Source organism: Balaenoptera ricei, chromosome 2 (genome assembly GCF_028023285.1).
Source record: "Balaenoptera ricei isolate mBalRic1 chromosome 2, mBalRic1.hap2, whole genome shotgun sequence".
Taxonomy (NCBI): domain Eukaryota; kingdom Metazoa; phylum Chordata; class Mammalia; order Artiodactyla; family Balaenopteridae; genus Balaenoptera; species Balaenoptera ricei.
In genome coordinates, this window is record NC_082640.1 from 55,637,160 (window position 1) to 55,662,850 (window position 25,691).

Below are 25,691 nucleotides of genomic sequence, written 5' to 3' on the forward strand. Positions count from 1 at the left end.
GTTCTTGTGCCAGCGAATGGTTGCCTTCATGGCACAGTATGGTGTCTCCTCATGGGGGCCGATTTGGAGGCCTTGGGGTGTTTTGTCCCTGTCTGACCACGTTCCCCCTGTGTTGAAGATGTGAAGGTGTTCCTGAGGACAGCCAGGCATCGATTCTATACCCAGCCCACATAGCGTTCCCTGAGGATTGGAGCTCTACCCGGAGGTCATTGGGTGCAACCGTGCAGAAACAAGGGAGTTGGCTGCCAAGGAAAAGCTGCAGGTTTAAGGGCAGGAGAGGATGTGTGGTGTGGCTGTCATTTTTCCTGCCACCCGCTGGTGCGTCGAGACTGTGGTAACCGGCGAACCTGGCCACAGGCTACAGAAGTCATACCGGTTCAAGTGTCTAGGCTGTTGTCTGAGTTCTGTTGTTGCATGGCTGTGGGTAACAAGTTGCTTGTAGAGGACCTGGGCCTCAGGGTTTCCCCAATGTCACGCCACTGATGAGGGTGAAAGTACCAGACACCACTGCAAGTTACACAATTGCTGCAAGTGTTTGCCCCGCCACGTTGGGCGTCGGAATGATTCTGATGCCATTAGCTTTGTGCGTGGGCCAAGTGTTGGTGGCCAGTCTTGGCAGCAGGCCAGGAAGTATGGCTGCAGGTGAATCTCCATTGTTCACTCCAGGAGTTTCTCTGGTGCGTTTTGTCACTGGTCCCTACAAGCGGCTTTTGTTGGAGGTCGTCCCATTTGGCCAAGGGCCGTTCCCTTGTGGAAGATCTCAGGGACCACATTTCCCCTTGAGGGTGAATCCATTGTGTGGAAGCGTATGTGCCAGGAGTGGTTTGGTTCCCCAGAGGGCAGTGGCTTTTACGCTGAGTAATCCCAGTTCCCCTGAGGGTGTCTCAGCAGTTCAGGATGACATCCTTATGCTGTGTCGGCGGGGAGGTGGCTCAGGCAGGAACGTTCAAGGCCCATACCAGGGGGATGATGGACGGCCGTGCTCTTTGTGCTGATGCCCGTGCGCTCTGAAGGCATCTGTGCCACGATGCATTCACGTTTGGCTGTGGACACACAGACATGATGGACTGCAAATGAAATGCTGAGGGGAGATATAGTGCACATCGGTGGGCGGTATCACCCTTTGCCTCTGTGCGCCCGTTCACTTTTCTCAAACATCCCTGTGTTCTGTCACCCTGAGGCATGTGGTGGAGTGCCAGGGAACAAACACCTGCAGCAGCATTGGGCCCTCTGTATAGTCCATGATACCTGGCGAAGTGAGGAGAGTGCGGCAAGGTGAGGCAAGTCAAGGCAAAAGAGTCTCAGAGTGGTTTTGGCGTGAAGTCCTTGAGGCTCCTCGTAGGAACCTTGTGGTGGTGAGTGGAACTTCTTTGCAGAAACCTAGATGTTTGGCCACGGGGACTTGTGCACTGAGACTACACCCTCACCTTCTTGGCTCTTGCAGGGGAACCCCAGATCTGATGCCATGATCCTTAGCTCCATTTGCAGCCCCGTGGGTCGCCTCTGGCCACTCCTGACATGATTGAGATCGGTGGCTGCCCCGCCCTGGAGCCTGTGACTTTAAACGTGCAGCCTTTGAGCAGGTGGATTGATGATGACTCCCATAAATGCACTGCTTGGAACTCTGAACAAATGAATGGGTCTCAGGTTTCTCCGCGGTCATGTCACTGACGGGCCTGGGGGCGAAAATACAAGGCGCCAGGGCAAGTAACCCAGTTGCTGCAAGGGTTTGCCCTGCCAGTTTGGGCATTGGAATATCTCCAATGCCAATAGCTTTCTGTGTGATCCAAGGGCATCGCCTCTGGCTCGACAAGGTTCCTGGTAGAAACCTTGTGGGGGTAAATGGAACTTCTTTGAAGAAACCTAGAAGTTTGGCCACGGGGACTTGTGCCGCGAGACTACACCGTCACATTCTGGGCTCTTCCTGGGGCACCCGAGCTCCGATGCCCTGAGACGTGGGTGCACTTCCTGCCCCGTGGCTCGAGTCTGGCCGCTCCCTACTGCTGAGAGGATTGAGCTTGCTGACAGTCCGCGACTTTGCACGTCCAGCCTTTGAGCAGGAGCGTGGATCAGTGAGGACTCCCATAAATGCATTCCTTGGAAATCTAAACAAAATGAATGAGCAATACCTACCGTCTTCTCATCCTAACTGAGGTCCAGCACGTGGCTCCCAAAGGAAAATTAGGGAGAGGTCCATGTTGCATTTGCTACTGTGGGCGTGCGCAGCAACATTGTTCAAGTGGAGGGTGGCGGGCTTCTCGTGCAGAAAGAGCCATGTGGAAAGGAGCCTGGGATGTCCATCTACGTGGGAAGGCTAAGGACAACTGGACGTCTCTGGGCACCTGAGTCTAGCCAGAACTGCTATCCCCTGCCGCGGTCAGCGTGCGGGTGCGAAAGGAAGCGTGAGCCACTGGTACTCCTCTGGCTTGCCATTGAGATCTACAGGCCACCCTCAAGCTCAGGTCGTTGCCTTGTTCCCGCAAGGAAACAGAAGTCTCTGCGCTCACGGTCAGAGAAGGAGTCCTGGCCAGGCCAGGCGTCTATGTCATGTTCAGCTTGGGAGGTGGGATATAGTTCAGGTTTGCCCTGATGGTCGGGGGAAATCAAATGGGCCACTGTCCCCGGGATTTGGGCGACGTTGATGGCGCCTCCTTGGGTTGTGTCCTGCTTGTCTGCTGTGTGTGGAGAGTTTGGAAAGTGCCTTAGGCAAATCCAGGGGACATCAAGCTACTTAGGTGAGGGGTGGATTCGTTTGGATCCTGGTGGAGAGAGCAAGGCAAGGCGAGCGGGAAATACACGGGAGAGTGTTGGCTAAGCCCACAGGCTTACTGTTGGGTGGATAGATCGGTATGGGTGGATATGTCGGTGGACATAGGGTTCCCGGAACTCTTTTGGGATATCTTCAGGAGCATTTGGAGCCCCGTGTAGGGAAGGAATACAGGTGCACATTCGTGGACCATCCCAACCTTTTCCTCTCCTTTCTCAATGTGCTTCACGGCGGGTCCTTGTTCCAGCGAATGGTGCCTTCACGGCACAGTATGGTGTCTTCTCACTGGGACCGATTTGGAGCCGTTGGGATGTTTTGTCCCTGTGTGGCCTCATTGCCCCTATGTTGAGGATGTTAAGGTGTTCCTTAGGACAGCCCAGCGTCATTGCTATACCAGGTCGGCATAGCATTCCCTGAGGTTTGGAGCTCTTCCCGGAGGTCTTTGGGCCCAACCATGCAGAAAGAAGGGAGTCGGCCGCCAAGGCAACGCTACAGGTTTAAGGGCTGGAGTGAATGTGTGCTGCAGGGGTCATTTTGTCCTGCCACCTTCTGGTGCTGCGAGCCTGTGATCTCCAGCATGCATGGCTTCAAGCCAGAGAAGCCATGCCGGTTCAAGGGTCCAGGATGTTGGGTGCGTTCTCTCATTGCACGGCTGTGGGTGACACGTTGGTTCTGGAGGACCTGGGTCTCATGGTTTCTCCAAGGTCTTGTCCTTGAAGGGGAGAATGCGAATGTGCAAGGTGCTATGATAAGTTACCCAGTTGCTGCAAGTGTTTGGCCCGCCATTTTGGGCATTGGAATGGCTCCCTTGCCATTAGCTTTGGTTGCGGTCCTAGGGAAGTTCCTCTGGCTTGGCAGGAGACCAGGAAGTATGCCTGCTGGTGAGTCTCCCTTGATCAGTCCAGGGGTTCTTCAGGTGCCCTTTGTCACGGGTCCCTACGAGCCGCTTTTGATGGAGGTCGTCTTATTCAGCCAAGGGCCCTTCCCTTATGGAAGATCTCTCCCCTTGAGGGCGTGTCCACTGTGTTTAATCATAAGGGCCAAACGCGTGTTTGTTCCCATAGAGGGCACTTGCTCTTAGGCTGAGGGGGCACAGTTGTCCTGAGGGTGTCTCAGGGGATCAGGAAGACATCCTTTTGCTGTGATGGAGGGCAGATTGCTCAGGAGAGGAATTTCAGGGCCCGAGACCAGGGGGTTGTTGGTCGGTGGCACTCTTTGTCCTGATGGCCGCACGCTCTGAAGGCGCCAGTGCCACGATGTTTTCACGTTTGCCTGCGGACACACAGGCAAGATGGACAGTAAATGAAATGTTGAGGAGAGATAGAACACACAATGCTGGGTGGTATCGCCCTTTCCCTCGGTGCGCCTGTGCACCCTCCTCAAGCATGCGTGTGTTCTCTCACCCCGAGCCAGGTGGAATGCCAGGGAAGGAATGCCAGCAGCAGCCTGGGGCCATCCGTATAATCCCTGATACCCGTTGAAGTGAGGACGGTGTGGCAAGGCGAGGCCAGCCGAAGGAGTCTCAGAGGGGTGTTGGCGTGCATTCCTTGAGGATCCTGCTTTATCCCTTGTTGCGGTAAGCGACACTTCTTTGCTAAACCTAAAGGTTTGGCGATGGGAACGTGTGCACCGGGGCTACACCCTCACCTTCTGGTCTTTTCTCGGGGAACACGAGCTTTGATGCCCTGAGAACTGGCTGCATTTCCTGACCCGTGGCTCGGCTCTGGCCACTTCCGTACGCTGATATGATTCAGCTCGCTGGCCGTCCCATGGTGGAATCTGCAACTTTGCATGTCCACCGTTTGAGCATGTGCTTGGATCGATGATGACTCCCACAAATGCATTCCTTGGAAATCTGAACAAAATGAGTGAGAAATCCCTACCGTCTCCTCGTTGGAACTGAGGTCCAGCACGTGGCTCCCCAAAGGAAAGTAGGGAGAGGTTCACGTTGCATTTGCGGCCGTGGGTGTCTACAGCCACGTTGTTCAAGTTGAGGGTTGTGGTCATCTCCTGGGGAGAAGAGCCATTGGGAAAGGAGCCTGGGATGCCAATCCAGGTGGGAAGGCTTGGGACAGCGTGCCGTCTCTGGGTTCCTTGGTCTAGCCAGGACTGCTGTCCCCTGCCACGGTTCAGCATGCAGGTAGGAGAGGAAGCGTGAGCCATTGCTCGTCCTGCCACCTGCACTTGAGTTCTACAGGCTGCCCCCACCTGCTGGTCATTGCCTTGTGGCCTCAAAGAAACAGAAGTCTGTAGGCTCAGGGTCAGAACAGGATTCCAGGCCTAGGGCAGGCTTCTTTGTCATGTTCTGCTTGGGAGACCAGATGCAGTTTAGGTTTCTCCTGCTGAGGGGAGAAATCAAATGGGCCACTGTTCCTGGGAGTTTGGCCAATCTGATGGCTCCTCCTCGGGTTGTGTCCTGCTTGTGTGTGCTGTGTGAAGGGGCTGGAAAATGCCTTAGTCAAACTTGGTCACGGCAAGCTTCTTTGGTGAGGGGTGGCTCTGGCATCTTGCCGTGACACGTTGGGATCCCGGTGGAGAGAGAGTAAGGCAAGGCGAGTGAAAGAGACACGTGAGATGGCTGGCTAAGCCCACAGGTTTACTGGTGGGTGGATAGATCGACGGTGGCCATGGGGTTCCCGGAACACATTTGGGATTCCCTCAGGAGCATCTGGAGGCACGTGTAGGGAGGGAATACGGGAGCACATTTGTGGACTGTCCCGCCTCTTTCCTCTCCCTGGTCGATTTGCTTCATGGCGGGTTCTTGTGCCAGCGAATGGTTGCCTTCATGGCACAGTATGGTGTCTCCTCATGGGGGCCGATTTGGAGGCCTTGGGGTGTTTTGTCCCTGTCTGACCACGTTCCCCCTGTGTTGAAGATGTGAAGGTGTTCCTGAGGACAGCCAGGCATCGATTCTATACCCAGCCCACATAGCGTTCCCTGAGGATTGGAGCTCTACCCGGAGGTCATTGGGTGCAACCGTGCAGAAACAAGGGAGTTGGCTGCCAAGGAAAAGCTGCAGGTTTAAGGGCAGGAGAGGATGTGTGGTGTGGGTGTCATTTTTCCTGCCACCCGCTGGTGCGTCGAGACTGTGGTAACCGGCGAGCCTGGCCACAGGCTACAGAAGTCATACCGGTTCAAGTGTCTAGGCTGTTGTCTGAGTTCTGCCGTTGCATGGCTGTGGGTAACAAGTTGCTTGTAGAGGACCTGGGCCTCAGGGTTTCCCCAAAGTCACACCACTGATGAGGGTGAAAGTACCAGACACCACTGCAAGTTACACAATTGCTGCAAGTGTTTGCCCCGCCACGTTGGGCGTCGGAATGATTCTGATGCCATTAGCTTTGTGCGTGGGCCAAGTGTTGGTGGCCAGTCTTGGCAGCAGGCCAGGAAGTCTGGCTGCAGGTGAATCTCCATTGTTCAGTCCAGGAGTTTCTCTGGTGCGTTTTGTCACTGGTCCCTACAAGCGGCTTTTGTTGGAGGTCGTCCCATTTGGCCAAGGGCCGTTCCCTTGTGGAAGATCTCAGGGACCACATTTCCCCTTGAGGGTGAATCCATTGTGTGGAAGCGTATGCGCCAGGAGTGGTTTGGTTCCCCAGAGGGCAGTGGCTTTTACGCTGAGTAATCCCAGTTCCCCTGAGGGTGTCTCAGCAGTTCAGGATGACATCCTTATGCTGTGTCGGCAGGGAGGTGGCTCAGGCAGGAACGTTCAAGGCCCATACCGGGGGGATGATGGACGGCCGTGCTCTTTGTGCTGATGCCCGTGCGCTCTGAAGGCATCTGTGCCACGATGCATTCACGTTTGGCTGTGGACACACAGACATGATGGACTGCAAATGAAATGTTGAGGGGAGATATAGCGCACATGGGTGGGCGGTATCACCCTTTGCCTCTGTGCGCCCGTTCACTTTTCTCAAACATCCCTGTGTTCTGTCACCCTGAGGCATGTGGTGGAGTGCCAGGGAACAAACACCTGCAGCAGCATTGGGCCCTCTGTATAGTCCATGATACCTGGCGAAGTGAGGAGAGTGCGGCAAGGTGAGGCAAGTCAAGGCAAAAGAGTCTCAGAGTGGTTTTGGCGTGAAGTCCTTGAGGCTCCTCGTAGGAACCTTGTGGTGGTGAGTGGAACTTCTTTGCAGAAACCTAGATGTTTGGCCACGGGGACTTGTGCACTGAGACTACACCCTCACCTTCTTGGCTCTTGCAGGGGAACCCCAGATCTGATGCCATGATCCTTAGCTCCATTTGCAGCCCCGTGGGTCGCCTCTGGCCACTCCTGACTGCTGACATGATTGAGATCGGTGGCTGCCTCGCGGTGGAGCCTGCGACTTTGAACGTGCAGCCTTTGAGCAGGTGGATTGATGATGACTCCCATAAATGCACTGCTTGGAACTCTGAACAAATGAATGGGTCTCAGGTTTCTCCGCGGTCATGTCACTGACGGGCCTGGGGGCGAAAATACAAGGCGCCAGGGCAAGTAACCCAGTTGCTGCAAGGGTTTGCCCTGCCAGTTTGGGCATTGGAATATCTCCAATGCCAATAGCTTTCTGTGTGATCCAAGGGCATCGCCTCTTGCTCGACAAGGTTCCTGGTAGAAACCTTGTGGGGGTAAACGGAACTTCTTTGAAGAAACCTAGAAGTTTGGCCATGGGGACTTGTACCGCGAGACTACACCGTCACATTCTGGGCTCTTCCTGGGGCACCCGAGCTCCGATGCCCTGAGACGTGGGTGCACTTCCTGCCCCGTGGCTCGAGTCTGGCCGCTCCCTACTGCTGAGAGGATTGAGCTTGCTGACAGTCCACGACTTTGCACGTCCAGCCTTTGAGCAGGAGCATGGATCAGTGATGACTCCCATAAATGCATTCCTTGGAAATCTAAACAAAATGAATGAGCAATACCTACCGTCTTCTCATCCTAACTGAGGTCCAGCACGTGGCTCCCAAAGGAAAATTAGGGAGAGGTCCATGTTGCATTTGCTACTGTGGGCATGCGCAGCAACATTGTTCAAGTTGAGGGTGGCGGGCTTCTCGTGCAGAAAGAGCCATGTGGAAAGGAGCCTGGGATGTCCATCTACGTGGGAAGGCTAAGGACAACTTGACGTCTCTGGGCACCTGAGTCTAGCCAGAACTGCTATCCCCTGCCGCGGTCAGCGTGCGGGTGCGAAAGGAAGCGTGAGCCACTGGTACTCCTCTGGCTTGCCATTGAGATCTACAGGCCACCCTCAAGCTCAGGTCATTGCCTTGTTCCCGCAAGGAAACAGAAGTCTCTGCACTCAGGGTCAGAGAAGGAGTCCTGGCCAGGCCAGGCGTCTATGTCATGTTCAGCTTGGAAGGTGGGATATAGTTCAGGTTTGCCCTGATGGTCAGGGGAAATCAAATGGGCCACTGTCCCCGGGATTTGGGCGACGCTGATGGCGCCTCCTTGGGTTGTGTCCTGCTTGTGTGTTGTGTGTGGAGAGTTTGGAAAGTGCCTTAGGCAAATCCAGGGGATATCAAGCTACTTAGGTGAGGGGTGGATTCGTTTGGATCCTGCTGGAGAGAGCAAGGCAAGGCGAGCGGGAAATACACGGGAGAGTGTTGGCTAAGCCCACAGGCTTACTGTTGGGTGGATAGATCGGTATGGGTGGATATGTCGGTGGACATAGGGTTCCCGGAACTCTTTTGGGATATCTTCAGGAGCATTTGGAGCCCCGTGTAGGGAAGGAATACAGGTGCACATTCGTGGACCATCCCAACCTTTTCCTCTCCTTTCTCAATGTGCTTCACGGCGGGTCCTTGTTCCAGCGAATGGTGCCTTCACGGCACAGTATGGTGTCTTCTCACTGGGACCGATTTGGAGCCGTTGGGATGTTTTGTCCCTGTGTGGCCTCATTGCCCCTATGTTGAGGATGTTAAGGTGTTCCTTAGGACAGCCCAGCGTCATTGCTATACCAGGTCGGCATAGCATTCCCTGAGGTTTGGAGCTCTTCCCGGAGGTCTTTGGGCCCAACCATGCAGAAAGAAGGGAGTCGGCCACCAAGGCAACGCTACAGGTTTAAGGGCTGGAGTGAATGTGTGCTGCAGGGGTCATTTTGTCCTGCCACCTTCTGGTGCTGCGAGCCTGTGATCTCCAGCATGCATGGCTTCAAGCCAGAGAAGCCATGCCGGTTCAAGGGTCCAGGATGTTGGGTGCGTTCTCTCATTGCACGGCTGTGGGTGACACGTTGGTTCTGGAGGACCTGGGTCTCATGGTTTCTCCAAGGTCTTGTCCTTGAAGGGGAGAATGCGAATGTGCAAGGTGCTACGATAAGTTACCCAGTTGCTGCAAGTGTTTGGCCCGCCATTTTGGGCATTGGAATGGCTCCCTTGCCATTAGCTTTGGTTGCGGTCCTAGGGAAGTTCCTCTGGCTTGGCAGGAGACCAGGAAGTATGCCTGCTGGTGAGTCTCCCTTGATCAGTCCAGGGGTTCTTCAGGTGCCCTTTGTCACGGGTCCCTACGAGCCGCTTTTGATGGAGGTCGTCTTATTCAGCCAAGGGCCCTTCCCTTATGGAAGATCTCTCCCCTTGAGGGCGTGTCCACTGTGTTTAATCATAAGGGCCAAACGCGTGTTTGTTCCCATAGAGGGCACTTGCTCTTAGGCTGAGGGGGCACAGTTGTCCTGAGGGTGTCTCAGGGGATCAGGAAGACATCCTTTTGCTGTGATGGAGGGCAGATTGCTCAGGAGAGGAATTTCAGGGCCCGAGACCAGGGGGTTGTTGGTCGGTGGCACTCTTTGTCCTGATGGCCGCACGCTCTGAAGGCGCCAGTGCCACGATGCTTTCACGTTTGCCTGCGGACACACAGGCAAGATGGACAGTAAATGAAATGTTGAGGAGAGATAGAACACACAATGCTGGGTGGTATCGCCCTTTCCCTCGGTGCGCCTGTGCACCCTCCTCAAGCATGCGTGTGTTCTCTCACCCCGAGCCAGGTGGAATGCCAGGGAAGGAATGCCAGCAGCAGCCTGGGGCCATCCGTATAATCCCTGATACCCGTTGAAGTGAGGACGGTGTGGCAAGGCGAGGCCAGCCGAAGGAGTCTCAGAGGGGTGTTGGCGTGCATTCCTTGAGGATCCTGCTTTAACCCTTGTTGCGGTAAGCGACACTTCTTTGCTAAACCTAAAGGTTTGGCGATGGGAACGTGTGCACCGGGGCTACACCCTCACCTTCTGGTCTTTTCTCGGGGAACACGAGCTTTGATGCCCTGAGAACTGGCTGCATTTCCTGACCCGTGGCTCGGCTCTGGCCACTTCCGTACGCTGATATGATTCAGCTCGCTGGCCGTCCCATGGTGGAATCTGCAACTTTGCATGTCCACCGTTTGAGCATGTGCTTGGATCGATGATGACTCCCACAAATGCATTCCTTGGAAATCTGAACAAAATGAGTGAGAAATCCCTACCGTCTCCTCGTTGGAACTGAGGTCCAGCACGTGGCTCCCAAAAGGAAAGTAGGGAGAGGTTCACGTTGCATTTGCGGCCGTGGGTGTCTACAGCCACGTTGTTGAAGTTGAGGGTTGTGGTCATCTCCTGGGGAGAAGAGCCATTGGGAAAGGAGCCTGGGATGCCAATCCAGGTGGGAAGGCTTGGGACAGCGTGCCGTCTCTGGGTTCCTTGGTCTAGCCAGGACTGCTGTCCCCTGCCACGGTTCAGCATGCAGGTAGGAGAGGAAGCGTGAGCCATTGCTCGTCCTGCCACCTGCACTTGAGTTCTACAGGCTGCTCCCACCAGCTGGTCATTGCCTTGTGGCCTCAAAGAAACAGAAGTCTGTAGGCTCAGGGTCAGAACAGGATTCCAGGCCTAGGGCAGGCTTCTTTGTCATGTTCTGCATGGGAGACCAGATGCAGTTTAGCTTTCTCCTGCTGAGGGGAGAAATCAAATGGGCCACTGTTCCTGGGAGTTTGGCCAATCTGATGGCTCCTCCTCGGGTTGTGTCCTGCTTGTGTGTGCTGTGTGAAGGGGCTGGAAAATGCCTTAGTCAAACTTGGTCACGGCAAGCTTCTTTGGTGAGGGGTGGCTCTGGCATCTTGCCGTGACACGTTGGGATCCCGGTGGAGAGAGAGTAAGGCAAGGCGAGTGAAAGAGCCACGTGAGATGGCTGGCTAAGCCCACAGGTTTACTGGTGGGTGGATAGATCGACGGTGGCCATGGGGTTCCCGGAACACATTTGGGATTCCCTCAGGAGCATCTGGAGGCACGTGTAGGGAGGGAATACGGGAGCACATTTGTGGACTGTCCCGCCTCTTTCCTCTCCTTGGTCGATTTGCTTCATGGCGGGTTCTTGTGCCAGCGAATGGTTGCCTTCATGGCACAGTATGGTGTCTCCTCATGGGGGCCGATTTGGAGGCCTTGGGGTGTTTGGTCCCTGTCTGACCACGTTCCCCCTGTGTTGAAGATGTGAAGGTGTTCCTGAGGACAGCCAGGCATCGATTCTATACCCAGCCCACATAGCGTTCCCTGAGGATTGGAGCTCTACCCGGAGGTCATTGGGTGCAACCGTGCAGAAACAAGGGAGTTGGCTGCCAAGGAAACGCTGCAGGTTTAAGGGCAGAAGAGGATGTGTGGTGTGGGTGTCATTTTTCCTGCCACCCGCTGGTGCGTCGAGACTGTGGTAACCGGCGAGCCTGGCCACAGGCTAGACAAGTCATACCGGTTCAAGTGTCTAGGCTGTTGTCTGGGTTCTGTCGTTGCATGGCTGTGGGTAACAAGTTGCTTGTAGAGGACCTGGGCCTCAGGGTTTCCCCAATGTCACGTCACTGATGGGCCCAGAGGGTGAAAGTACCAGACACCACTGCAAGTTACACAATTGCTGCAAGTGTTTGCCCCGCCACGTTGGGCGTCGGAATGGTTCCGATGCCATTAGCTTTGTGTGTGGGCCAAGGGTAGGTTGCCAGTCTTGGCAGCAGGCCAGGAAGTCTGGCTGCAGGTGAATCTCCATTGTTCAGTCCAGGAGTTCCTCTGGTGCGTTTTGTCACCGGTCCCTACAAGCTGCTTTTGTTGGAGGTCGTCCCATTTGGCCAAGGGCCGTTCCCTTGTGGAAGATCTCAGAGACCACATTTCCCCTTGCGGGTGAATCCATTGTGTGGAAGCGTATGCACCAGGAGTGGTTTGGTTCACCAGAGGGCAGTGGCTTTTACGCTGAGTAATCCCAGTTCCCCTGAGGGTGTCTCAGCAGTTCAGGATGACATCCTTATGCTGTGTCGGCGGGGAGGTGGCTCAGGCAGGAAAGTTCAAGGCCCATACCAGGGGGTTGATGGACGGCCGTGCTCTTTGTGCTGATGCCCGTGCGCTCTGAAGGCATCTGTGCCACGATGCATTCACGTTTGGCTGTGGACACACAGACATGATGGACTGCAAATGAAATGTTGAGGGGAGATATAGCGCACATCGGTGGGCGGTATCACCCTTTGCCTCTGTGCGCCCGTTCACTTTTCTCAAACATCCCTGTGTTCTGTCACCCTGAGGCATGTGGTGGAGTGCCAGGGAACAAACACCTGCAGCAGCATTGGGCCCTCTGTATAGTCCATGATACCTGGCGAAGTGAGGAGAGTGTGGCAAGGTGAGGCAAGTCAAGGCAAAAGAGTCTCAGAGTGGTTTTGGCGTGAAGTCCTTGAGGCTCCTCGTAGGAACCTTGTGGTGGTGAGTGGAACTTCTTTGCAGAAACCTAGATGTTTGGCCACGGGGACTTGTGCACTGAGACTACACCCTCACCTTCTTGGCTCTTGCAGGGGAACCCCAGATCTGATGCCATGATCCTTAGCTCCATTTGCAGCCCCGTGGGTCGCCTCTGGCCACTCCTGACTGCTGACATGATTGAGATCGGTGGCTGCCTCGCGGTGGAGCCTGCGACTTTAAACGTGCAGCCTTTGAGCAGGTGGATTGATGATGACTCCCATAAATGCACTGCTTGGAACTCTGAACAAATGAATGGGTCTCAGGTTTCTCCGCGGTCATGTCACTGACGGGCCTGGGGGCGAAAATACAAGGCGCCAGGGCAAGTAACCCAGTTGCTGCAAGGGTTTGCCCTGCCAGTTTGGGCATTGGAATATCTCCAATGCCAATAGCTTTCTGTGTGATCCAAGGGCATCGCCTCTGGCTCGACAAGGTTCCTGGTAGAAACCTTGTGGGGGTAAACGGAACTTCTTTGAAGAAACCTAGAAGTTTGGCCACGGGGACTTGTGCCGCGAGACTACACCGTCACATTCTGGGCTCTTCCTGGGGCACCCGAGCTCCGATGCCCTGAGACGTGGGTGCACTTCCTGCCCCGTGGCTCGAGTCTGGCCGCTCCCTACTGCTGAGAGGATTGAGCTTGCTGACAGTCCGCGACTTTGCACGTCCAGCCTTTGAGCAGGAGCGTGGATCAGTGAGGACTCCCATAAATGCATTCCTTGGAAATCTAAACAAAATGAATGAGCAATACCTACCGTCTTCTCATCCTAACTGAGGTCCAGCACGTGGCTCCCAAAGGAAAATTAGGGAGAGGTCCATGTTGCATTTGCTACTGTGGGCGTGCGCAGCAACATTGTTCAAGTGGAGGGTGGCGGGCTTCTCATGCAGAAAGAGCCATGTGGAAAGGAGCCTGGGATGTCCATCTACGTGGGAAGGCTAAGGACAACTGGACGTCTCTGGGCACCTGAGTCTAGCCAGAACTGCTATCCCCTGCCGCGGTCAGCGTGCGGGTGCGAAAGGAAGCGTGAGCCACTGGTACTCCTCTGGCTTGCCATTGAGATCTACAGGCCACCCTCAAGCTCAGGTCGTTGCCTTGTTCCCGCAAGGAAACAGAAGTCTCTGCGCTCACGGTCAGAGAAGGAGTCCTGGCCAGGCCAGGCGTCTATGTCATGTTCAGCTTGGGAGGTGGGATATAGTTCAGGTTTGCCCTGATGGTCGGGGGAAATCAAATGGGCCACTGTCCCCGGGATTTCGGCGACGTTGATGGCGCCTCCTTGGGTTGTGTCCTGCTTGTCTGCTGTGTGTGGAGAGTTTGGAAAGTGCCTTAGGCAAATCCAGGGGACATCAAGCTACTTAGGTGAGGGGTGGATTCGTTTGGATCCTGGTGGAGAGAGCAAGGCAAGGCGAGCGGGAAATACACGGGAGAGTGTTGGCTAAGCCCACAGGCTTACTGTTGGGTGGATAGATCGGTATGGGTGGATATGTCGGTGGACATAGGGTTCCCGGAACTCTTTTGGGATATCTTCAGGAGCATTTGGAGCCCCGTGTAGGGAAGGAATACAGGTGCACATTCGTGGACCATCCCAACCTTTTCCTCTCCTTTCTCAATGTGCTTCACGGCGGGTCCTTGTTCCAGCGAATGGTGCCTTCACGGCACAGTATGGTGTCTTCTCACTGGGACCGATTTGGAGCCGTTGGGATGTTTTGTCCCTGTGTGGCCTCATTGCCCCTATGTTGAGGATGTTAAGGTGTTCCTTAGGACAGCCCAGCGTCATTGCTATACCAGGTCGGCATAGCATTCCCTGAGGTTTGGAGCTCTTCCCGGAGGTCTTTGGGCCCAACCATGCAGAAAGAAGGGAGTCGGCCGCCAAGGCAACGCTACAGGTTTAAGGGCTGGAGTGAATGTGTGCTGCAGGGGTCATTTTGTCCTGCCACCTTCTGGTGCTGCGAGCCTGTGATCTCCAGCATGCATGGCTTCAAGCCAGAGAAGCCATGCCGGTTCAAGGGTCCAGGATGTTGGGTGCGTTCTCTCATTGCACGGCTGTGGGTGACACGTTGGTTCTGGAGGACCTGGGTCTCATGGTTTCTCCAAGGTCTTGTCCTTGAAGGGGAGAATGCGAATGTGCAAGGTGCTATGATAAGTTACCCAGTTGCTGCAAGTGTTTGGCCCGCCATTTTGGGCATTGGAATGGCTCCCTTGCCATTAGCTTTGGTTGCGGTCCTAGGGAAGTTCCTCTGGCTTGGCAGGAGACCAGGAAGTATGCCTGCTGGTGAGTCTCCCTTGATCAGTCCAGGGGTTCTTCAGGTGCCCTTTGTCACGGGTCCCTACGAGCCGCTTTTGATGGAGGTCGTCTTATTCAGCCAAGGGCCCTTCCCTTATGGAAGATCTCTCCCCTTGAGGGCGTGTCCACTGTGTTTAATCATAAGGGCCAAACGCGTGTTTGTTCCCATAGAGGGCACTTGCTCTTAGGCTGAGGGGGCACAGTTGTCCTGAGGGTGTCTCAGGGGATCAGGAAGACATCCTTTTGCTGTGACGGAGGGCAGATTGCTCAGGAGAGGAATTTCAGGGCCCGAGACCAGGGGGTTGTTGGTCGGTGGCACTCTTTGTCCTGATGGCCGCACGCTCTGAAGGCGCCAGTGCCACGATGCTTTCACGTTTGCCTGCGGACACACAGGCAAGATGGACAGTAAATGAAATGTTGAGGAGAGATAGAACACACAATGCTGGGTGGTATCGCCCTTTCCCTCGGTGCGCCTGTGCACCCTCCTCAAGCATGCGTGTGTTCTCTCACCCTGAGCCAGGTGGAATGCCAGGGAAGGAATGCCAGCAGCAGCCTGGGGCCATCCGTATAATCCCTGATACCAGTTGAAGTGAGGACGGTGTGGCAAGGCGAGGCCAGCCGAAGGAGTCTCAGAGGGGTGTTGGCGTGCATTCCTTGAGGATCCAGCTTTATCCCTTGTTGCGGTAAGCGACACTTCTTTGCTAAACCTAAAGGTTTGGCGATGGGAACGTGTGCACCGGGGCTACACCCTCACCTTCTGGTCTTTTCTCGGGGAACACGAGCTTTGATGCCCTGAGAACTGGCTGCATTTCCTGACCCGTGGCTCGGCTCTGGCCACTTCCGTACGCTGATATGATTCAGCTCGCTGGCCGTCCCATGGTGGAATCTGCAACTTTGCATGTCCACCGTTTGAGCATGTGCTTGGATCGATGATGACTCCCACAAATGCATTCCTTGGAAATCTGAACAAAATGAGTGAGAAATCCCTACCGTCTCCTCGTTGGAACTGAGGTCCAGCACGTGGCTCCCCAAAGGAAAGTAGGGAGAGGTTCACGTTGCATTTGCGGCCGTGGGTGTCTACAGCCACGTTGTTCAAGTTGAGGGTTGTGGTCATCTCCTGGGGAGAAGAGCCATTGGGAAAGGAGCCTGGGATGCCAATCCAGGTGGGAAGGCTTGGGACAGCGTGCCGTCTCTGGGTTCCTTGGTCTAGCCAGGACTGCTGTCCCCTGCCACGGTTCAGCATGCAGGTAGGAGAGGAAGCGTGAGCCATTGCTCGTCCTGCCACCTGCACTTGAGTTCTACAGGCTGCCCCCACCTGCTGGTCATTGCCTTGTGGCCTCAAAGAAACAGAAGTCTGTAGGCTCAGGGTCAGAACAGGATTCCAGGCCTAGGGCAGGCTTCTTTGTCATGTTCTGCTTGGGAGACCAGATGCAGTTTAGGTTTCTCCTGCTGAGGGGAGAAATCAAATGGGCCACTGTTCCTGGGAGTTTGGCCAATCTGATGGCTCCTCCTCGGGTTGTGTCCTGCTTGTGTGTGCTGTGTGAAGGGGCTGGAAAATGCCTTAGTCAAACTTGGTCACGGCAAGCTTCTTTGGTGAGGGGTGGCTCTGGCATCTTGCCGTGACACGTTGGGATCCCGGTGGAGAGAGAGTAAGGCAAGGCGAGTGAAAGAGACACGTGAGATGGCTGGCTAAGCCCACAGGTTTACTGGTGGGTGGATAGATCGACGGTGGCCATGGGGTTCCCGGAACACATTTGGGATTCCCTCAGGAGCATCTGGAGGCACGTGTAGGGAGGGAATACGGGAGCACATTTGTGGACTGTCCCGCCTCTTTCCTCTCCCTGGTCGATTTGCTTCATGGCGGGTTCTTGTGCCAGCGAATGGTTGCCTTCATGGCACAGTATGGTGTCTTCTCATGGGGGCCGATTTGGAGGCCTTGGGGTGTTTTGTCCCTGTCTGACCACGTTCCCCCTGTGTTGAAGATGTGAAGGTGTTCCTGAGGACAGCCAGGCATCGATTCTATACCCAGCCCACATAGCGTTCCCTGAGGATTGGAGCTCTACCCGGAGGTCATTGGGTGCAACCGTGCAGAAACAAGGGAGTTGGCTGCCAAGGAAAAGCTGCAGGTTTAAGGGCAGGAGAGGATGTGTGGTGTGGCTGTCATTTTTCCTGCCACCCGCTGGTGCGTCGAGACTGTGGTAACCGGCGAACCTGGCCACAGGCTACAGAAGTCATACCGGTTCAAGTGTCTAGGCTGTTGTCTGAGTTCTGTCGTTGCATGGCTGTGGGTAACAAGTTGCTTGTAGAGGACCTGGGCCTCAGGGTTTCCCCAATGTCACGCCACTGATGAGGGTGAAAGTACCAGACACCACTGCAAGTTACACAATTGCTGCAAGTGTTTGCCCCGCCACGTTGGGCGTCGGAATGATTCTGATGCCATTAGCTTTGTGCGTGGGCCAAGTGTTGGTGGCCAGTCTTGGCAGCAGGCCAGGACGTCTGGCTGCAGGTGAATCTCCATTGTTCAGTCCAGGAGTTTCTCTGGTGCGTTTTGTCACTGGTCCCTACAAGCGGCTTTTGTTGGAGGTCGTCCCATTTGGCCAAGGGCCGTTCCCTTGTGGAAGATCTCAGGGACCACATTTCCCCTTGAGGGTGAATCCATTGTGTGGAAGCGTATGCGCCAGGAGTGGTTTGGTTCCCCAGAGGGCAGTGGCTTTTACGCTGAGTAATCCCAGTTCCCCTGATTGTGTCTCAGCAGTTCAGGATGACATCCTTATGCTGTGTCGGCGGGGAGGTGGCTCAGGCAGGAACGTTCAAGGCCCATACCGGGGGGATGATGGACGGCCGTGCTCTTTGTGCTGATGCCCGTGCGCTCTGAAGGCATCTGTGCCACGATGCATTCACGTTTGGCTGTGGACACACAGACATGATGGACTGCAAATGAAATGCTGAGGGGAGATATAGCGCACATCGGTGGGCGGTATCACCCTTTGCCTCTGTGCGCCCGTTCACTTTTCTCAAACATCCCTGTGTTCTGTCACCCTGAGGCATGTGGTGGAGTGCCAGGGAACAAACACCTGCAGCAGCATTGGGCCCTCTGTATAGTCCATGATACCTGGCGAAGTGAAGAGAGTGTGGCAAGGTGAGGCAAGTCAAGGCAAAAGAGTCTCAGAGTGGTTTTGGCGTGAAGTCCTTGAGGCTCCTCGTAGGAACCTTGTGGTGGTGAGTGGAACTTCTTTGCAGAAACCTAGATGTTTGGCCACGGGGACTTGTGCACTGAGACTACACCCTCACCTTCTTGGCTCTTGCAGGGGAACCCCAGATCTGATGCCATGATCCTTAGCTCCATTTGCAGCCCCGTGGGTCGCCTCTGGCCACTTCTGACTGCTGACATGATTGAGATCGGTGGCTGCCCCGCCCTGGAGCCTGTGACTTTAAACGTGCAGCCTTTGAGCAGGTGGATTGATGATGACTCCCATAAATGCACTGCTTGGAACTCTGAACAAATGAATGGGTCTCAGGTTTCTCCGCGGTCATGTCACTGACGGGCCTGGGGGCGAAAATACAAGGCGCCAGGGCAAGTAACCCAGTTGCTGCAAGGGTTTGCCCTGCCAGTTTGGGCATTGGAATATCTCCAATGCCAATAGCTTTCTGTGTGATCCAAGGGCATCGCCTCTGGCTCGACAAGGTTCCTGGTAGAAACCTTGTGGGGGTAAACGGAACTTCTTTGAAGAAACCTAGAAGTTTGGCCACGGGGACTTGTGCCGCGAGACTACACCGTCACATTCTGGGCTCTTCCTGGGGCACCCGAGCTCCGATGCCCTGAGACGTGGGTGCACTTCCTGCCCCGTGGCTCGAGTCTGGCCGCTCCCTACTGCTGAGAGGATTGAGCTTGCTGACAGTCCGCGACTTTGCACGTCCAGCCTTTGAGCAGGAGCGTGGATCAGTGAGGACTCCCATAAATGCATTCCTTGGAAATCTAAACAAAATGAATGAGCAATACCTACCGTCTTCTCATCCTAACTGAGGTCCAGCACGTGGCTCCCAAAGGAAAATTAGGGAGAGGTCCATGTTGCATTTGCTACTGTGGGCGTGCGCAGCAACATTGTTCAAGTGGAGGGTGGCGGGCTTCTCGTGCAGAAAGAGCCATGTGGAAAGGAGCCTGGGATGTCCATCTACGTGGGAAGGCTAAGGACAACTGGACGTCTCTGGGCACCTGAGTCTAGCCAGAACTGCTATCCCCTGCCGCGGTCAGCGTGCGGGTGCGAAAGGAAGCGTGAGCCACTGGTACTCCTCTGGCTTGCCATTGAGATCTACAGGCCACCCTCAAGCTCAGGTCGTTGCCTTGTTCCCGCAAGGAAACAGAAGTCTCTGCGCTCACGGTCAGAGAAGGAGTCCTGGCCAGGCCAGGCGTCTATGTCATGTTCAGCTTGGGAGGTGGGATATAGTTCAGGTTTGCCCTGATGGTCGGGGGAAATCAAATGGGCCACTGTCCCCGGGATTTCGGCGACGTTGATGGCGCCTCCTTGGGTTGTGTCCTGCTTGTCTGCTGTGTGTGGAGAGTTTGGAAAGTGCCTTAGGCAAATCCAGGGGACATCAAGCTACTTAGGTGAGGGGTGGATTCGTTTGGATCCTGGTGGAGAGAGCAAGGCAAGGCGAGCGGGAAATACACGGGAGAGTGTTGGCTAAGCCCACAGGCTTACTGTTGGGTGGATAGATCGGTATGGGTGGATATGTCGGTGGACATAGGGTTCCCGGAACTCTTTTGGGATATCTTCAGGAGCATTTGGAGCCCCGTGTAGGGAAGGAATACAGGTGCACATTCGTGGACCATCCCAACCTTTTCCTCTCCTTTCTCAATGTGCTTCACGGCGGGTCCTTGTTCCAGCGAATGGTGCCTTCACGGCACAGTATGGTGTCTTCTCACTGGGACCGATTTGGAGCCGTTGGGATGTTTTGTCCCTGTGTGGCCTCATTGCCCCTATGTTGAGGATGTTAAGGTGTTCCTTAGGACAGCCCAGCGTCATTGCTATACCAGGTCGGCATAGCATTCCCTGAGGTTTGGAGCTCTTCCCGGAGGTCTTTGGGCCCAACCATGCAGAAAGAAGGGAGTCGGCCGCCAAGGCAACGCTACAGGTTTAAGGGCTGGAGTGAATGTGTGCTGCAGGGGTCATTTTGTCCTGCCACCTTCTGGTGCTGCGAGCCTGTGATCTCCAGCATGCATGGCTTCAAGCCAGAGAAGCCATGCCGGTTCAAGGGTCCAGGATGTTGGGTGTGTTCTCTCATTGCACGGCTGTGGGTGACACGTTGGTTCTGGAGGACCTGGGTCTCATGGTTTCTCCAAGGTCTTGTCCTTGAAGGGGAGAATGTGAATGTGCAAGGTGCTATGATAAGTTACCCAGTTGCTGCAAGTGTTTGGCCCGCCATTTTGGGCATTGGAATGGCTCCCTTGCCATTAGCTTTGGTTGCGGTCCTAGGGAAGTTCCTCTGGCTTGGCAGGAGACCAGGAAGTATGCCTGCTGGTGAGTCTCCCTTGATCAGTCCAGGGGTTCTTCAGGTGCCCTTTGTCACGGGTCCCTACGAGCCGCTTTTGATGGAGGTCGTCTTATTCAGCCAAGGGCCCTTCCCTTATGGAAGATCTCTCCCCTTGAGGGCGTGTCCACTGTGTTTAATCATAAGGGCCAAACGCGTGTTTGTTCCCATAGAGGGCACTTGCTCTTAGGCTGAGGGGGCACAGTTGTCCTGAGGGTGTCTCAGGGGATCAGGAAGACATCCTTTTGCTGTGACGGAGGGCAGATTGCTCAGGAGAGGAATTTCAGGGCCCGAGACCAGGGGGTTGTTGGTCGGTGGCACTCTTTGTCCTGATGGCCGCACGCTCTGAAGGCGCCAGTGCCACGATGCTTTCACGTTTGCCTGCGGACACACAGGCAAGATGGACAGTAAATGAAATGTTGAGGAGAGATAGAACACACAATGCTGGGTGGTATCGCCCTTTCCCTCGGTGCGCCTGTGCACCCTCCTCAAGCATGCGTGTGTTCTCTCACCCCGAGCCAGGTGGAATGCCAGGGAAGGAATGCCAGCAGCAGCCTGGGGCCATCCGTATAATCCCTGATACCCGTTGAAGTGAGGACGGTGTGGCAAGGCGAGGCCAGCCGAAGGAGTCTCAGAGGGGTGTTGGCGTGCATTCCTTGAGGATCCAGCTTTATCCCTTGTTGCGGTAAGCGACACTTCTTTGCTAAACCTAAAGGTTTGGCGATGGGAACGTGTGCACCGGGGCTACACCCTCACCTTCTGGTCTTTTCTCGGGGAACACGAGCTTTGATGCCCTGAGAACTGGCTGCATTTCCTGACCCGTGGCTCGGCTCTGGCCACTTCCGTACGCTGATATGATTCAGCTCGCTGGCCGTCCCATGGTGGAATCTGCAACTTTGCATGTCCACCGTTTGAGCATGTGCTTGGATCGATGATGACTCCCACAAATGCATTCCTTGGAAATCTGAACAAAATGAGTGAGAAATCCCTACCGTCTCCTCGTTGGAACTGAGGTCCAGCACGTGGCTCCCCAAAGGAAAGTAGGGAGAGGTTCACGTTGCATTTGCGGCCGTGGGTGTCTACAGCCACGTTGTTCAAGTTGAGGGTTGTGGTCATCTCCTGGGGAGAAGAGCCATTGGGAAAGGAGCCTGGGATGCCAATCCAGGTGGGAAGGCTTGGGACAGCGTGCCGTCTCTGGGTTCCTTGGTCTAGCCAGGACTGCTGTCCCCTGCCACGGTTCAGCATGCAGGTAGGAGAGGAAGCGTGAGCCATTGCTCGTCCTGCCACCTGCACTTGAGTTCTACAGGCTGCCCCCACCTGCTGGTCATTGCCTTGTGGCCTCAAAGAAACAGAAGTCTGTAGGCTCAGGGTCAGAACAGGATTCCAGGCCTAGGGCAGGCTTCTTTGTCATGTTCTGCTTGGGAGACCAGATGCAGTTTAGGTTTCTCCTGCTGAGGGGAGAAATCAAATGGGCCACTGTTCCTGGGAGTTTGGCCAATCTGATGGCTCCTCCTCGGGTTGTGTCCTGCTTGTGTGTGCTGTGTGAAGGGGCTGGAAAATGCCTTAGTCAAACTTGGTCACGGCAAGCTTCTTTGGTGAGGGGTGGCTCTGGCATCTTGCCGTGACACGTTGGGATCCCGGTGGAGAGAGAGTAAGGCAAGGCGAGTGAAAGAGACACGTGAGATGGCTGGCTAAGCCCACAGGTTTACTGGTGGGTGGATAGATCGACGGTGGCCATGGGGTTCCCGGAACACATTTGGGATTCCCTCAGGAGCATCTGGAGGCACGTGTAGGGAGGGAATACGGGAGCACATTTGTGGACTGTCCCGCCTCTTTCCTCTCCCTGGTCGATTTGCTTCATGGCGGGTTCTTGTGCCAGCGAATGGTTGCCTTCATGGCACAGTATGGTGTCTTCTCATGGGGGCCGATTTGGAGGCCTTGGGGTGTTTTGTCCCTGTCTGACCACGTTCCCCCTGTGTTGAAGATGTGAAGGTGTTCCTGAGGACAGCCAGGCATCGATTCTATACCCAGCCCACATAGCGTTCCCTGAGGATTGGAGCTCTACCCGGAGGTCATTGGGTGCAACCGTGCAGAAACAAGGGAGTTGGCTGCCAAGGAAAAGCTGCAGGTTTAAGGGCAGGAGAGGATGTGTGGTGTGGCTGTCATTTTTCCTGCCACCCGCTGGTGCGTCGAGACTGTGGTAACCGGCGAACCTGGCCACAGGCTACAGAAGTCATACCGGTTCAAGTGTCTAGGCTGTTGTCTGAGTTCTGTCGTTGCATGGCTGTGGGTAACAAGTTGCTTGTAGAGGACCTGGGCCTCAGGGTTTCCCCAATGTCACGCCACTGATGAGGGTGAAAGTACCAGACACCACTGCAAGTTACACAATTGCTGCCAGTGTTTGCCCCGCCACGTTGGGCGTCGGAATGATTCTGATGCCATTAGCTTTGTGCGTGGGCCAAGTGTTGGTGGCCAGTCTTGGCAGCAGGCCAGGAAGTCTGGCTGCAGGTGAATCTCCATTGTTCAGTCCAGGAGTTTCTCTGGTGCGTTTTGTCACTGGTCCCTACAAGCGGCTTTTGTTGGAGGTCGTCCCATTTGGCCAAGGGCCGTTCCCTTGTGGAAGATCTCAGGGACCACATTTCCCCTTGAGGGTGAATCCATTGTGTGGAAGCGTATGCGCCAGGAGTGGTTTGGTTCCCCAGAGGGCAGTGGCTTTTACGCTGAGTAATCCCAGTTCCCCTGAGGGTGTCTCAGCAGTTCAGGATGACATCCTTATGCTGTGTCGGCGGGGAGGTGGCTCAGGCAGGAACGTTCAAGGCCCATACCGGGGGGATGATGGACGGCCGTGCTCTTTGTGCTGATGCCCGTGCGCTCTGAAGGCATCTGTGCCACGATGCATTCACGTTTGGCTGTGGACACACAGACATGATGGACTGCAAATGAAATGCTGAGGGGAGATATAGCGCACATCGGTGGGCGGTATCACCCTTTGCCTCTGTGCGCCCGTTCACTTTTCTCAAACATCCCTGTGTTCTGTCACCCTGAGGCATGTGGTGGAGTGCCAGGGAACAAACACCTGCAGCAGCATTGGGCCCTCTGTATAGTCCATGATACCTGGCGAAGTGAAGAGAGTGTGGCAAGGTGAGGCAAGTCAAGGCAAAAGAGTCTCAGAGTGGTTTTGGCGTGAAGTCCTTGAGGCTCCTCGTAGGAACCTTGTGGTGGTGAGTGGAACTTCTTTGCAGAAACCTAGATGTTTGGCCACGGGGACTTGTGCACTGAGACTACACCCTCACCTTCTTGGCTCTTGCAGGGGAACCCCAGATCTGATGCCATGATCCTTAGCTCCATTTGCAGCCCCGTGGGTCGCCTCTGGCCACTTCTGACTGCTGACATGATTGAGATCGGTGGCTGCCCCGCCCTGGAGCCTGTGACTTTAAACGTGCAGCCTTTGAGCAGGTGGATTGATGATGACTCCCATAAATGCACTGCTTGGAACTCTGAACAAATGAATGGGTCTCAGGTTTCTCCGCGGTCATGTCACTGACGGGCCTGGGGGCGAAAATACAAGGCGCCAGGGCAAGTAACCCAGTTGCTGCAAGGGTTTGCCCTGCCAGTTTGGGCATTGGAATATCTCCAATGCCAATAGCTTTCTGTGTGATCCAAGGGCATCGCCTCTGGCTCGACAAGGTTCCTGGTAGAAACCTTGTGGGGGTAAACGGAACTTCTTTGAAGAAACCTAGAAGTTTGGCCACGGGGACTTGTGCCGCGAGACTACACCGTCACATTCTGGGCTCTTCCTGGGGCACCCGAGCTCCGATGCCCTGAGACGTGGGTGCACTTCCTGCCCCGTGGCTCGAGTCTGGCCGCTCCCTACTGCTGAGAGGATTGAGCTTGCTGACAGTCCGCGACTTTGCACGTCCAGCCTTTGAGCAGGAGCGTGGATCAGTGAGGACTCCCATAAATGCATTCCTTGGAAATCTAAACAAAATGAATGAGCAATACCTACCGTCTTCTCATCCTAACTGAGGTCCAGCACGTGGCTCCCAAAGGAAAATTAGGGAGAGGTCCATGTTGCATTTGCTACTGTGGGCGTGCGCAGCAACATTGTTCAAGTGGAGGGTGGCGGGCTTCTCGTGCAGAAAGAGCCATGTGGAAAGGAGCCTGGGATGTCCATCTACGTGGGAAGGCTAAGGACAACTGGACGTCTCTGGGCACCTGAGTCTAGCCAGAACTGCTATCCCCTGCCGCGGTCAGCGTGCGGGTGCGAAAGGAAGCGTGAGCCACTGGTACTCCTCTGGCTTGCCATTGAGATCTACAGGCCACCCTCAAGCTCAGGTCGTTGCCTTGTTCCCGCAAGGAAACAGAAGTCTCTGCGCTCACGGTCAGAGAAGGAGTCCTGGCCAGGCCAGGCGTCTATGTCATGTTCAGCTTGGGAGGTGGGATATAGTTCAGGTTTGCCCTGATGGTCGGGGGAAATCAAATGGGCCACTGTCCCCGGGATTTCGGCGACGTTGATGGCGCCTCCTTGGGTTGTGTCCTGCTTGTCTGCTGTGTGTGGAGAGTTTGGAAAGTGCCTTAGGCAAATCCAGGGGACATCAAGCTACTTAGGTGAGGGGTGGATTCGTTTGGATCCTGGTGGAGAGAGCAAGGCAAGGCGAGCGGGAAATACACGGGAGAGTGTTGGCTAAGCCCACAGGCTTACTGTTGGGTGGATAGATCGGTATGGGTGGATATGTCGGTGGACATAGGGTTCCCAGAACTCTTTTGGGATATCTTCAGGAGCATTTGGAGCCCCGTGTAGGGAAGGAATACAGGTGCACATTCGTGGACCATCCCAACCTTTTCCTCTCCTTTCTCAATGTGCTTCACGGCGGGTCCTTGTTCCAGCGAATGGTGCCTTCACGGCACAGTATGGTGTCTTCTCACTGGGACCGATTTGGAGCCGTTGGGATGTTTTGTCCCTGTGTGGCCTCATTGCCCCTATGTTGAGGATGTTAAGGTGTTCCTTAGGACAGCCCAGCGTCATTGCTATACCAGGTCGGCATAGCATTCCCTGAGGTTTGGAGCTCTTCCCGGAGGTCTTTGGGCCCAACCATGCAGAAAGAAGGGAGTCGGCCGCCAAGGCAACGCTACAGGTTTAAGGGCTGGAGTGAATGTGTGCTGCAGGGGTCATTTTGTCCTGCCACCTTCTGGTGCTGCGAGCCTGTGATCTCCAGCATGCATGGCTTCAAGCCAGAGAAGCCATGCCGGTTCAAGGGTCCAGGATGTTGGGTGTGTTCTCTCATTGCACGGCTGTGGGTGACACGTTGGTTCTGGAGGACCTGGGTCTCATGGTTTCTCCAAGGTCTTGTCCTTGAAGGGGAGAATGTGAATGTGCAAGGTGCTATGATAAGTTACCCAGTTGCTGCAAGTGTTTGGCCCGCCATTTTGGGC

General features: G+C 55.1%; 14 non-coding genes across 14 annotated transcripts; all 14 read left to right on the forward strand.

Annotated features, from left to right (window-relative positions):
• The first annotated feature begins 1,585 nt into the window (after positions 1 to 1,585).
• Positions 1,586 to 1,677, forward strand: LOC132361336 (small nucleolar RNA SNORD116). The gene has a single exon (XR_009501640.1). It is a non-coding gene; the product is annotated as a small nucleolar RNA SNORD116 (small nucleolar RNA).
• Positions 1,678 to 2,066: 389 nt separating this feature from the next.
• On the forward strand, positions 2,067 to 2,158 carry LOC132360876 (small nucleolar RNA SNORD116). The gene has a single exon (XR_009501196.1). It is a non-coding gene; the product is annotated as a small nucleolar RNA SNORD116 (small nucleolar RNA).
• A 2,425-nt stretch (positions 2,159 to 4,583) lies between these two features.
• Positions 4,584 to 4,675, forward strand: LOC132361624 (small nucleolar RNA SNORD116). The gene has a single exon (XR_009501898.1). It is a non-coding gene; the product is annotated as a small nucleolar RNA SNORD116 (small nucleolar RNA).
• A 2,441-nt stretch (positions 4,676 to 7,116) lies between these two features.
• Positions 7,117 to 7,208, forward strand: LOC132361337 (small nucleolar RNA SNORD116). The gene has a single exon (XR_009501641.1). It is a non-coding gene; the product is annotated as a small nucleolar RNA SNORD116 (small nucleolar RNA).
• A 389-nt stretch (positions 7,209 to 7,597) lies between these two features.
• On the forward strand, positions 7,598 to 7,689 carry LOC132361874 (small nucleolar RNA SNORD116). The gene has a single exon (XR_009502139.1). It is a non-coding gene; the product is annotated as a small nucleolar RNA SNORD116 (small nucleolar RNA).
• Positions 7,690 to 10,114: 2,425 nt separating this feature from the next.
• On the forward strand, positions 10,115 to 10,206 carry LOC132361625 (small nucleolar RNA SNORD116). Its single transcript, XR_009501899.1, has one exon. It is a non-coding gene; the product is annotated as a small nucleolar RNA SNORD116 (small nucleolar RNA).
• Positions 10,207 to 12,654: 2,448 nt separating this feature from the next.
• On the forward strand, positions 12,655 to 12,746 carry LOC132361338 (small nucleolar RNA SNORD116). The gene has a single exon (XR_009501642.1). It is a non-coding gene; the product is annotated as a small nucleolar RNA SNORD116 (small nucleolar RNA).
• Positions 12,747 to 13,135: 389 nt separating this feature from the next.
• Positions 13,136 to 13,227, forward strand: LOC132360878 (small nucleolar RNA SNORD116). The gene has a single exon (XR_009501198.1). It is a non-coding gene; the product is annotated as a small nucleolar RNA SNORD116 (small nucleolar RNA).
• A 2,425-nt stretch (positions 13,228 to 15,652) lies between these two features.
• Positions 15,653 to 15,744, forward strand: LOC132361627 (small nucleolar RNA SNORD116). Its single transcript, XR_009501901.1, has one exon. It is a non-coding gene; the product is annotated as a small nucleolar RNA SNORD116 (small nucleolar RNA).
• Positions 15,745 to 18,185: 2,441 nt separating this feature from the next.
• LOC132361339 (small nucleolar RNA SNORD116) lies at positions 18,186 to 18,277 on the forward strand. The gene has a single exon (XR_009501643.1). It is a non-coding gene; the product is annotated as a small nucleolar RNA SNORD116 (small nucleolar RNA).
• A 389-nt stretch (positions 18,278 to 18,666) lies between these two features.
• Positions 18,667 to 18,758, forward strand: LOC132360879 (small nucleolar RNA SNORD116). Its single transcript, XR_009501199.1, has one exon. It is a non-coding gene; the product is annotated as a small nucleolar RNA SNORD116 (small nucleolar RNA).
• A 2,425-nt stretch (positions 18,759 to 21,183) lies between these two features.
• On the forward strand, positions 21,184 to 21,275 carry LOC132361628 (small nucleolar RNA SNORD116). The gene has a single exon (XR_009501902.1). It is a non-coding gene; the product is annotated as a small nucleolar RNA SNORD116 (small nucleolar RNA).
• A 2,441-nt stretch (positions 21,276 to 23,716) lies between these two features.
• Positions 23,717 to 23,808, forward strand: LOC132361340 (small nucleolar RNA SNORD116). Its single transcript, XR_009501644.1, has one exon. It is a non-coding gene; the product is annotated as a small nucleolar RNA SNORD116 (small nucleolar RNA).
• A 389-nt stretch (positions 23,809 to 24,197) lies between these two features.
• LOC132360880 (small nucleolar RNA SNORD116) lies at positions 24,198 to 24,289 on the forward strand. The gene has a single exon (XR_009501200.1). It is a non-coding gene; the product is annotated as a small nucleolar RNA SNORD116 (small nucleolar RNA).
• Positions 24,290 to 25,691: the final 1,402 nt, after the last annotated feature.